Genomic DNA, 13,632 nt, shown 5'->3' with positions numbered 1-13,632 from the left:
CCGCTCCGCGGCATATGGGATCCTCCCAGACCGGGGCACGAACCCGTATCCCCTGCATCGGCAGGCGGACTCTCAACCACTGCGCCACCAGGGAGGCCCCACATGACACTTTTATCACTCTCGACACAGGAAATTCCAAGGGTTTGAGGAGTTGTAAACCAGGAACTGTGGCTGAAGACCAAACATAGATGAAAAACATATTTTTGTCATCTGAATGACCAAATATATATATTTTTATAAATCATAGTATTGCAGAGAGAAAGACCACAAAAGACATAAAACAGGGCACAAAAGAGGTAGGAGGGTAAATATCAGAAATGGGAGAGGAAGCAGCAGGGCTGGCAAATGGCTCCGGGTCAAAGCTTCTTCAGGCCCAGGAGGGGAACCCATCCAGCTTTCAGGGAGGTATTTCAGAAAAGAGTCAAAAGAGTTCCTTGGAACTTTGAAGAATTTTTGTGAATTCCCTTTTGGAATTCAGAAACCCAAGCAAGTTGTAGGCAGACAGTAAACGTGAATGATTTAATTTCTGGTTAGAGGAAAGACAAGGTGAAAACCATAGGAAACTGTTTTTGCTTCATGGACCAGTCTTCAGATAACACAAAGCTGAGAGCCAAATCAGATGGATAAACAGGCAGAGAAATAATAACAATAAAAGGAAGAAAGCAGAGGGGAGAGGGTGGAGTGATGTGAGCCTGTGTCACTGGAGGAAACACGGTGAAGGCCGCCTGGTGTGAGTTTAATTCTTGCATCTCACAGTTACTTGTATCAGAGAAAGAAGATGCCCCTGGGCCTTAGATCCCACAGCCTCTAAGGGCAAGCCGGGTATACAACACTCCCATTAAATGACTTGGCTGGAGGGTTCGACACGCTTTCCAGAAACTCCCAGGTGTTCAGGTAGCTATAAAACCCCCCACCTGCATGAAATTATAACCGCAGGACCAATGACTTCCTCTTCTTTTTTGTTTTTTTGGGGTTTTTTTTTTTTTTTTTGCTCTGAACTATGTGTTTACAAACAGAAGTATAAATAACAATTGCCTGCCTTTTCTGTACGCCTACCATGCCGGAAATTTTCATCTCTTTGTATCACTCCAGCAGCCCTTCGAAGTGGGTCATATGATTATTGCCACCTGCAGAGGAGGGCACTGGGGTGGAGAGCCCGTATTCAAATGTGGATCTGATGCCACAGGCTGCATTCTCAGCTTCCTCCCCAAGGCTTTCTGCTGAAGAGGAATCCTAAGCTATTTTCCCCCCAATGCACGTGAATCTGCTTTTTCACCTGTACACAACTGGCACTTTCTTGAGGCAGGGGGTAAATTAAGGAGAACTTTGTAATGCATTAGGATATTTTCATACCAAATAGAAGCTAAGTTCCAATGATTTGCTGTTGGTTATCAAAACAGAGACGAACAGTCTGAGTCATACGGTAATTTCTTTCCAATTTGGCTTCAGCGCCCACTGCTAAGTAATTTCAAAAGTGGGCCAAAGGCGTGGGAATGACCTAAGTGATGTCATGATTAGGCAACACGATTACCACCCTGGGAGGCTGAGACCTGGATGCTAACGTGGCGCTTACTTCTTGCACCCCTCCTGACCCACCCATCCAAGTTCAGATTAAGCGGGTTGCTCCCCATTTTGTGGTTTTTATCTCCTAGCCGTGCAGCTGCCTGACACACTCTCATCTTTCAGGCCGAGCTGCCAATTTTCCATTCCGGGTTCCAGAATTAAGACAAAGAATCACCCTCCAAAATGATGTCGGAGGTTTCTCTCTCTCTCTCTCTCTCTCTCTCTCTCTCTCTCTCTCTCTCTCTCTCTCTCTCTCTCTCTCTCGGCATCAGTGTTTTTAATGGAAACCTGATTCACTTGTCACCAAAAAAAAAACCCAGAGTGCTGCATCAGAGGATTTGGACAAAACCTCCGTCCTGGGATCCTATTTCTCAGCACACAGCTGATCACCCTGTGTGCTGAGAAGAAGGCGTCAGAGAAAAGCCCAGAAAGGCAGCCCCTCCCAGGGGTTGGATGGAGGTTCTCTGAGACCCCAGGGGAACATTCTTTTTTTTTTTTTTTTTTTTGCGGTACGCAGGCCTCTCACTGTTGTGGCCTCTCCTGTTGTGGAGCACAGGCTCCGGACACGCAGGCTCAGCGGCCATGGTTCACGGGCCCAGCCGCTCCGCGGCATGTGGGATCTTCCCGGACCGGGGCACAAACCCATGTCCCCTGCATCGGCAGGCGGACTCTCAACCACTGCGCCACCAGGGAAGCCCCCAGGGGAACATTCTTGAACAGACAATGTTCTGACACATGAGAGCACCTAACTGTGTCAGTTCTGGGGGGTTCACCATCTCTAGGATGAAACGTCCACAATTCAACAGTATCAGATAGAACAATATTAAGATTCAAAGTGTTCTGAATACATACATACCATCTTCTTGATTGTTCTCAGAGATGGGCTCTGCCACTAACCAGCAGCTGGTCAAACTATAAATTGGGAAAGATTTTAGGAATCTCTACTTCATGGGTTTTAAGTGAGAGAAGGGGCGTGGATCAGAGGCCCGGCCCACAGAACGCAGTAGAAAGAGGTAGCTTATGGTGGGAATGCTCGTTTCAATTACATGCGTCAAAAATCTGTTTCTACCATTTACTAGGCAGGTGAGTGGAGTTAGTGACTTGACCTCTCAGTGCCTCCCATGTCCTCACCCAAAATGGGGTGGAAATGATAATAATAGCATCTCCTCATAGAGCTGTTTTGGGTATCCAATGAGTTAACATGTGTGAAGCATCTAGAACCACCCTAAGCACATAATACGTCCTTTATAAGTGTTTTCTACCATTCTTATAGTAAGTGTCCAATAGATGGTTTGTAGGAATGTATTATTAGGGGAAGAGTGGTCCCTTTTATGTAACTCTATACGTGGTCTTTAACCCTACAGGTTAGCATTTTTTTTGAAAAAGATAATATTTCTTTTCTTTTTTTAAAATTTATTTACTCTATATTTATTTATATATTTATTTATGGCTGCGTTGGGTCTTCGTTGCTACACGCGGGCTTTCTCTAGTTGTGGTGAGCAGGGGCTACTCTTTGTTGCTGTGCGTGGGCTTCTCACTGCGGTGGCTTCTCTTGTTGCGGAGCACGGGCTCTAGGCACACCAGCTTCAGTAGTCGTGGCACGCAGGCTTAGTTGCTCCGTGGCAGGTGGGATCTTCCCCAACCAGGGATCAAACCCGTGTCCCCTGCATTGGCAGGCAGATTCTTAACCATTGAGCCACCAGGGAAGTCCCCACATTAGCTTTTTATTATTTTTTTAAATTTTTATTGGAGTATAGTTGATTTACAATGTTGTGTTAGTTTCTGCTGTACAACAAAGTGAATCCAGTATACATATGCATATATCCACTCTTTTTTATAGATTCTTTTCCCATATAGGTCATGGCAGAGTACTGAGTAGAGTTCCCTGTGCTATAGAGTTGGTCCTTATTAGTTATCTGTGAAGCCCACGTGGTAGATTTCTATTGCTGCAAATTACCACAAACTTAGTGGCTTAAAACAATACCCATTTATTATCTCAGTTTCTCTAGTCCACCTGTCCGGGTGGGCTTACCCAGGCTTAGGGTCTCACGAGGCTGAAATCAAGGGGTCGCCAGCCTGGGCCCTTATCTGGAGGTCCTGGGGAAGATTTGCTTCCAGACTCACTCAGGTTGTTGACAGAACTTAGTCCCTTCTCATCATGCATTTTAGGACCGACGTCCTGTGTCTTGGTCAGCTGTCAGCCGGGAGCCATTCCCAGCATCTAGAGCCCACCCGCTTCGCTGGCTCACGGTCCTCTCCATCTTCAAACCAGCACCAGTGCATTAAATCCTCATCAAGCCTCAGACCTCTCTCTCTGACTTCCTGCTTTCCTCTTATGCTAACGACTCATGGAATTACCCTGGGCCCATCTAGATAGTTCAGGATAATCTCCTTATTTGAAGGTTGACTGATTAATGACCTTAATTACATCTGCAAAGTCCCATTTTCTGTGTAATGCAGTACACAGGCTAACACTAGGGGCAAAGATCATGGGGTCAAAATTCTGCCTACCCCAACAGACTTTGGAAGTTGACGGCTATTCGGGTTAGGGTTGGACAACTTCCCAAAGCAGAAGCAACTTCCTGCGATATTGGGGGCTACAAGTGCTCACTTATGCACTGCTGTTCCAGCGTGAAATAATCAAGGTAGAACCGAAGGAACTCTCTTCTGATCCCAGCTCTGTATCTGCCAGATCAGGTGAACCTAGACAAGGCAGCTAAAGTCTTGTGTCTCCCGCTACTTTATCTGTCTGATGTGACAAACTGGAGGAAGAGTCTACCTCTTGACCAAACACCCACGTGTGGGTTTTAGGCCTGACCCTCAGGCTCTACCGGCCAGGCCTCATGCATTGCAGCCTCCGAGGGAGCTGAACTGAAGGACTCTGTGCCCTGGCCTTGCACTTGCACTCATCTGTATTCCCAGGCCAGATGCCTCTATATGGAGGCATCTTTATTGGGGAGCCTTCAGCAGATGTCTTCTTCAGGAGGCTGCTAAGCCCTCGTAATCGAGAAACCTTGAAGACACCTCTCCGTGCTGACTTAGTAGTCAGAACTGTTCCACGCCGACCCCCATCCCAGCCCGGGTCCACAAAACTGCAGGCACCTTTTGCTCAGGTCTTTCCCAGGAGTGAGAAATGCCCTATCTGTGCTGCTACTCTTGATCCTCACTTGGTGCTGTTCAGGGGGAGATGGAACAGGAGGCCCCAGCTCACTCTCCAACCCAGCCTCCTGCTTTTACTATGGCAGTGAGTAATCAAAGCCTTGACTGTGACTTTCACTGTTACTTTCACTTTCCTAATCGGTTGCTCCTAAAGACACCTGGCAGTCCAGCTCTCTCCAGCTCAGCAGAGCTCTCTCATGCGGGATCTTAGTTCTCTGAGCAGGGATGGACCCCGAGCTCGCTGCAGTGGAAGCATGGAATCCTAACCACTGGACTGCCAGGGAAGCCCTTCCAGCCCAGCAGAGCTCTTGACAACACTGGTCAGCCCAGTGGTCCTAGAAGCAACATGAGCTACATGACTCATTCATTCATTTATTCAGTAACCTTTATTCAGCTCTGTAATGGGTGCGGCTCTGGCTGGGTGCCGGGTGTACACAGATGAGTGAGATCTGTTCCATCACTGGCAGGAAGGTTACACTGCTGTTGAGGCATGTGACCCATGAATTATGACAGTGTAATTAATTCTCCCATCAAGTATTTGCTGAAAGCTTAACTTCTCACTTGAGATCTCATATAGTCCTCAGAATGACTCTTTGAGATAAATTTTATGATTATCTTTACGGATAATTAAACCAAGACTCAGAGAATGAAATATTTTGCTCAGGGCCCCACAACGGGTCAGTGACAGTCAGGATGCAAACTCAGGACCTCATTTAACTTCAGTGTCCTCTCTCCTTCATCCCAGCTAGAGATATGTCCTCTTAGGACACATAAGACGGGGCTCATTCTTCCTGGGGTTAAAGAAGGAGAGGAATGTTATAATACCTCAGGACTTTGAAAAAATAAAGTGCTACGTATGATGGTTGCTGCTACATCCTCATCACAATTTACACTCTTAGTACTTCTTTTTTAAAAGTGTAGTTGATTTACAATGTTGTGTTAGTTTCAGGTGTACAGAACAGTGATTCAGTTGTTTTTTTTTTTTTGCGGTACACGGGCCTCTCACTGCCGTGGCCTCTCCCGTTGCGGAGCACAGGCTCCGGACACGCAGGCCCAGCGGCCATGGCTCACGGGCCCAGCCGCTCCACGGCACGTGGGACCCTCCCGGACCGGGGCATGAACCCGCGCCCCCCGCGTCGGCAGGCGGACTCTCAACCACTGCGCCACCAGGGAAGCCCTGATTCAGTTTTTTATATATATATATATATATATATATTCTTTTTCAGATTCTTTTCCATTATAAGTTATTACAAGATATTGAGTAGAGTTCCCTGTGCTCTACAGTAGGTCCTTGTTGTTTACCTATTTTATATATGGTAGTTGTGTCTGTTAATCCCAAACTCCTCATTTATCCTTCCCTTCTCCTCGCCCCTTTGGTAACCAACCATAAGTTTGTTTCTATGTCTGTGAGTCTATTTCTATTTTTTAAATAAGTTATTTGTATCATTTTTTTAGATTCCACCTATAAGTGATATGATATTTGTCTTTGTCTGACTTACTTCACTTAGTATGATCATCTCTAGGTCCATCCATGTTGCTGCAAATGGCATTATTTTACTCTTTTTAATGGCTGAGTAATATTCCATTGTATGTATGTACCACATTTTCTTTATCCATTCATCTGTTGATGGACATTTAGGTTGTTTCCATGTCTTGGTTGTTGTGAATAGTGCTGTTGTGAACATTGGGGTGCATGTATCTTTTCATATTAGAGTTTTTCTCTTTTCCAGATATATGCCCAGGAGCAGGATTGCTGGATCATATGGTAGCTCTATTTTTAGTTTTCTTAAGGGCCCTCCATACTGTTCTCCATAGTGGTTGTACCAATTTACATTCCCACCAAGAGTGCAAGAGGGTTTCCTTTTCTCCACACTCTCTCCAGCAGTTATTGTTTGTAGACGTTTTCATGATGGCCATTCTGACTGGTGTGAGGTGATACCTCACTGTAGTTTTGATTTACATTTCTCTAATGATTAACCATGTTACTTTTAGTACTTTTAATAAGTAAGATAAAATAAAAGGTCCAAGTCATCTGTAAGCCATCATGCAAAGACCTGCGTCCTCTCTGTGGTGGAAAGTCCCCTGCGGTCTCTGTCACCCACTGACCACAGTCAGTTCCTCAGAGGCGGTACGGAGGACACCAATATTCAAGACAGTGGAGCAAACGGCCTTCTTCAGGAGGGATTTTGGAAAGTCCGTCTTTACATAAAGACCCATTAAACTCAATGACTCTCAAAAAACACTTTCTCGGGTTTCCCTGGTAGCGCAGTGGTTGAGAGTCCGCCTGCTGATGCAGGGGATACGGGTTCGTGCCCCGGTCCGGGAAGATCCCACATGCCGCGGAGCGGCTGGGCCCGTGAGCCATGGCCGTTGAGCCTGCGCGTCCAGAGCCTGTGATCCACAACAGGAGAGGCCACAACAGTGAGAGGCCCGCATATCGCAAAAAACAAACAAACAAAACCAAACAAACAAAACAACAAAAAAAATGCTTTCTCTTTAATGAGGTCCTTTAAGGATCAGACTCCTCTCTGGACATAAAAGAATTCACTTATCCCATCTCACCAGCTTGAAGGGAAAAGCAAAACATGGGTGTTGGCAGAATGCAGGGTGACAGTGCAGGGCGCAGCCCTGAGCCAGGAGGAGGACAGCAGCCAGCATGATGTAACCACCTCCTCCCTAGAACATTGCCTCTCAGCTTCCAGCGAGGGTGAAGTTGTTGGCAAATATTTCAGATAAGTGCTATCGTCAGGATCCATTCACTGGTGCTCTAGAGCGTGTCTGGGCAGAGACGGATGCCACGGGGCCCAGCCCTGGCCTGTGCCCTCCAAAGGTGGCGTTGGAATCTCACTGGTTTACTCCACCCCGACCTCTCAGCCTTCTTCCTTTCCAGGTTGAAAAATGCAGCAGTCCACACCAACTCTGGAGGCCCTGCCCCCTGGCTTTGTTTCTGCCCCTGAAACATTCTGCAGCCACAGAGCAAATCCAATGTTTTTTTTTTTTTATTGGAGTATAGTTGATTTACAGTGTTGTTAGTTTCAGGTGTACAGCAAAGTGAATCAGTTATACATATACATATATCTATTCTTTTTCAGATTCTTTTCCCATATAGGTCATCAAAGAGAATTGAGTAGAGGTCCCCGTACTATACAGCAGGTCCTTATTAGTCATCTATTTTATATATAGTCGTGTGTCTATGTCAATCCCAATCTCCCAATTTATCCCCCCGCCCTTATCCCCTGGTAACCATAAGTTTGTTTTCTACATCTGTGACTCTATTTCTGTTCTGTAGATAAGTTCATTTGTTCCCTTTTTATTAGCAAATCCAGTGGTCTTGTCTCAGGTCACCCTCAGACGGACATAAATCAGTTGGCCGCAGTGACTGTTTATGATACCCTTTTTCCTCTTAGATCTCAGTTCCTCCTGGACTATAGAGGTTCAAGGTACAAACAAAAAAGACTGAATTTTATTCTGCCAGGTTCGATGGTAGCCACATCATAACCTCACTTAACACCAGCCTTCCCAGTTATCAGATAAGACTAGTATATGCATTTATCACCTGAAATTTTATAGAGTACTTTAAGTTTATTGCAGAAGGCTCCTAGAGGGCTACAGAGTGTCGTGCTGCTCTTATTGGCTATTGAGTAGTAACAGCAATCATTGGAATCCCCATTCATTTGCATTCCTTCTCTTAATAGACATCTATTGAGCACCCACTGCATGCAGGGCCCTCTGCTGGACGCCCACGGGGTACAGAGACACCATCTCTGTCCTTCCAGAACATACCATTTCCTACTGAAAGCAAGCCAAGCAGAGTACAGGAGGGGAGGAAACTAAGGTCCTGGGTAGTGTGTCCTATTGGTTCCACAAAACTTGACACTGTGAATAACCACACAACACTGATGCTGAGGCAGGTCCCTCTTTAGCCATGTGAGAGGCAAGGCCCTGGCAAGCCCCCAGTTACCCCTCATTGGGCTTTAATGCATGCAGGTCGTTTGGTGTCTGCCAAAGGCTGACAGAGTTAATTTCAGGTCTGTGGGCGCTTTGGGGCTTTAAGTGCAGTCATTTAAAATTCATGAGAGGCAAAGGAGAAATAGCTGGCTCTCCAGCCTTACTGGGCGGCCTTACTGATCACTTACTGGTAAGGGATCAGAGGAGCCACGCCCTAGTGGGGCTGGGGAGAGTGATGACTCATCCTGAGCCATTAGGCAGGGCAGGAAACAGCTGATTCTAGGCGGGGCCTGCATTCCCCGGTGGACAGGTTGCATTAGGATCTTGGCAGGAGTTTAACTGCAGCTCTCCATCTTTCCTGAGTTCTTCCTGGGAATTTGGGGAAAGAGAGTTGAGCATTAGGATGCGCTAAGCTAGACAAAGAGGAAGGAAATGTGGGGTTTTGCCAGCCATCACCTTAAAGTAGGTGACAGCAAATCTGAACTGCGGAGCCTCTCAGGGAGATAAGTGGAACCAAAAGAAACACAGGACAAACAAGTAACCCTTTCCACCCCTTTGGCTTTGGAGCTCAAGAGCACCTGGTAAGAACCCCCAAAGTTGTAGTTTTCCAGGAACTGCCAGCAGCCTGGAGAGACCCTCTTGTGTGAGGTCCATGGAACCTTGGCTTGGCCATGGTGACCTTAGCTTACTTCCATTCTCTGCATCTCGAAAATCCTCATTTGTAAAATGAGGTTAATAACATAAGCCACCTATTGGGTTGTTTGTGAGGGTTAATGAATCAAAACGGACGAGACACCTAGAACAAGGTATAGCTCAGAGTAAGGGATTAATCAATGTTTGGCTCTTTTGAGGGGATCAAGAGGAAGGAAGGCATGGATCAACACCAGCAACTGGTAGGGATGTTGATTGTTAAATTATGGCTGGAAGTAACCTTATGTTCTTCCTGGTGTTAATAAGCCACAGTAACACATCTTGCTGCAGAAAGTGACCCTGCACCTGGTGAACCCAACCTGGATACAGTTCTCTCCTTGTTCTAAACCTGAGGCTGTGCTTCCTTCATTGTCTAGAGCAATGCATCTCAAACTTGAATGGTGCATAAGTCACCTGGCAGTCTTTGTAAACTGCAGATTTTGACTCAGTAGATTTGGGCGTAACTGAGACTCTGCATTTCTAACAAGCCCCTGGGTGATGCCACTGCTGCTGGTTCACAGACTTTGAGTCCCTAGGATCTAGCTAGCACAGTCCAACAGAACTTCCCGTGATGATGGAAATCTGTATCTGCACTGTTCAATACAGTAGCCATGAGCCATAATCATATTTGCCTGTGGGGCACTTGAAATGTGGTATTGGAAACTGAAGTTTTAAATTTAACTGAAGTGTAAATAACCACAAGTGGTTAGTGACTGCAGTATGGATCAGCATAGCTCTAGACCCTTATGTCCAGGAGGTCAAGGTCATAAATTGGATCCTCGTTAGAGTCACAGACAAGACTGTGTTCAGGACCACATATTATGTATTGGATGACAGTGGGAACTGAGCAAAAGAGGAAAATAGCTCTACCCAGACTGTCTGTTACTGAACCAAACTGGGGTCCACTCACCTGCTGCCTGGCAAAGCCAATCTACTGACACCGGGTTGTGGTAAAGGAAAGTAGAGCATTGATTGCAGGGCACCAAGCAAGGAGAATGGGCAGCTAATGCTTAAAAGACCCAAAATCCCCAATGGCTTTCAGGGAAGGGTTTTTTTGTTTTTGTTTTTTTTGGTTGCGTTGGGTCTTTGTTGCTGTGCACAGGCTTTCTCTAGTTACGGCAAGCGGGGGCTACTCTTTGTTGTGGTGCGTGGGCTTCTCATTGTGGTGGTTTCTCTTGTTGCGGAGCACAGGCTCTAGGCACACAGGCTTCAGTAGTTGTGGCTCGTGGCCTCACTAGTTGTGGTGCATGGGCTTAGTTGATCCGCAGCATGGGGTTTTTCCCAGACCAGGGATTGAACCCGTGTACCCTGCATTGGCAGGTGGATTCTTAACCATTGTGCCACCAGTGAAGTCCCTGGGGAAGGGTTTTTAAAGGCAGCATTTAGGGTGAGTGTTGCAGCTTTTGGACTTTCTTCTGATTGGTTGGTGGTGAGATAACAGGGCAATGTTTCAGGAATCTTAACCATCAACCTTCTGCTTCCAACCAGTCTGGTGTCTGTGTGCTTGTTGTCAGCATGTAGTCAGCATCCTCCACATGGGTGGGAGTCTTAGTTTCTGAAGAACAACTCAAAGAGATGCCTAAGACTGATATATATATCTCTTGAGGAGGAACTCTGTTTTATTGCTGAACTATTGTTTAAGGTATCATTACTTTTTTTGCTTACCTGCTTTTCCTTTGTTTCTGCAATCCCTCACTTCCCTAATTAGTAACTGCTTGAGTCTGCTCTTTGGAACTCAGGGAAGGCCTAGGAGACTACAGCGTTTTTCTACAAACAAGAAATGGGGGACACAGAGGGGCTTTTGTACCCGGGAGGGCCCCACAGTGTCCTGCTCGATTTCACACCTACACACCCAGAAAATACAGTCAAAATATATGCTCTGGCATCTGTAATTGTTGGTAAAAATAACCTTCCTATTTGCAGACAAACTTCCTGGCAGAGCTGTCTGATCAACTCCCTTCCTTCACCTCTGGACCTGGGGCTAGAACCACTGTTTATCATCTTTGTGTTGGTAAAGAAAAAATAAAAAGAAGGTACTTACTTAACATTGAATCAGTGATAACCTCAGCTCCATAATTTTAAATCCTTAGTTATTTTTCCTGCATGTCTTCAGTGGGTGCCCTTGATATCCACACACATAATAGAAATAGACATTCTCTGAACTTAAAAAATGGAAAGTTGAATGAAATTAAATAGGTGAAAAGATCTTTCTCTGACTATATTGATAAATAATAATGTAAGAACTTGGAATGTTTGGTGAAGAGGAAATTTCTTCTGGTTAAAAATTACATCCAAGGGCTTCCCTGGTGGCACAGTGGTTGAGAGTCTGCCTGCCAGTGCAGGGGACACGGGTTCTTGCCCCAGTCTGGGAAGATCCCACATGCCGCGGAGCGGCTGGGCCTGTGAGCCATGGCCGCTGAGCCTGTGCATCTGGAGCCTGTGCTCCGCAACGGGAGAGGTCACAACAGTGAGAGGCCCGCATTCCGGAAAAAAACAAAACAAAACAAAACAAAAAATTACATCCAAGTCTTTAGCTTTCTTCCAGAGTGTTCCAAATAATCTTTGATTTCTGCCAGCACTTTCTTGGATGTGGTTCACTTGTCAAACATCATGGATAAATAGTGATGAGCCTTTCACCCATATCGGTGACAAAAACTGAGTGTGATCCAGAGCACGGAGCTGGATTCTGAATAGATGTTTTAAAATCGATATGAAAAGAAAGGCAGCCCTGTGTTTCAATGCATCTTTGTGAGAAATATGTCCATGCTCTTACCTGCCTTGGATGTGATATGTAAGAGATCAATTTCAATTGTCTCCGAGTTACAGTACTGATTTTAGGAATGACATGGCATTTTTTTGACACTTTGCATTTTTAGCATGTGAATATTTGGAAGTATAGGCATCACTGTATAAATAGGTCAAAGTAAAGAGCTATAGTATTAGCTATAGTTATATGTTACACATAACCACAATTATGAGAAATCTCTACTGCAAAAAAGAATACCAACTTGAATTTAATAGCAACTAGGTCTTTAATGTTTACCTTTAAAAAATTTTTTTTATTAAAGTATAGTTGATTTACAATATTGTGTTAATTTCTGCTGTACAGCAAAGTGACTCAGTTAGACACATGTAGACATTCTTTTTTATATTATTTTCCATTATGGTTTATTATCTTTTATTTTATGATACTAGAAAGTACTTTCTATACCTGCATTGCTTTTATTAAACATGTGAATGAGATATATTGAGAGACTATCCAATATATGCCCTCATACTATGCTACCAAGATATGTGTGTTGAATAAGAATGATTCTTTTTAAAATAAATTTATTTATTTTATTTATTTATTTTTGACTGTGTTGGGTCTTCACTGCGGTCCGTGGGCTTCTCATTGCGGTGGCTTCTCTTGTTGTGGAGCATGGGGTATAGGCACATGGGCTTCAGTAGTTGTGGCATGTGGGCTTTGGAGTGCAGGCTCAGTAGTTGTGGCACACGGGCTTAGTTGCTCCACGGCGTGTGGGATCTTCCCGGACCAGGGATTGAACCCATGTCCCCTGCATTGGCAGGCGGATTCTTAACCAGTGCACCACCAGGGAAGCCCCGATTCAATTCTTATTCAAGAACAAAATTGCGTTTCCTGCTGTAGTGAATAGTGAAAGGGGGACCTTTACAATCAACATCACATAGAAATTACAGTGGGATTAAACATTAAAATGCCTTAGAAATGGACTATAAAATATAGGAAGCTTGAACATTTTGTTTATTATGACAGAGCACCTACTAGATTAACTCTCAGATGAGGAAGAGTTCTAGTGGTCCAAGGAATAAAGGTGCAGTTTTCTCTTTTCTTTTCTCTTTTTATTGCCTCCCCGTCCTTAATTTCCCTTTCTAGCTATCTCTGTTCTTCAGCTGTTAGAAAGGTTTTCTTTATTTCTTTGTCTATCCAATATTTTCTTCCACTGGAAAGATGTCTCCCCTTAACTGGCCATCAGATGTACCCACGCAAGCTGTGACAGAGAGATATAAACAACACACCCAGCATCCCTTCCCACAGGCAATTTAGACTATATTTGGGGAGACAACGCTGCATGTACGAAGCGATGAGCAGAAGTAAATATGTGACTGAAAACCACTCACCACTCACATAGAAAAGCTGGAGTGTTTGACCACAAGAAGGATAAGGGAAAAAAATCTCCGTGAGGATTCGTGATGTAAGGCTAAGGGCTGGGAAGTAACTGCAGGAAATCAGGGCAATATATTGAGCGTCTG

This window comes from Hyperoodon ampullatus (genome assembly GCF_949752795.1).
Source record: "Hyperoodon ampullatus genome assembly, chromosome: 3".
Lineage (NCBI taxonomy): Eukaryota > Metazoa > Chordata > Mammalia > Artiodactyla > Ziphiidae > Hyperoodon > Hyperoodon ampullatus.
Note: the sequence above shows the minus strand (reverse complement) of the source record.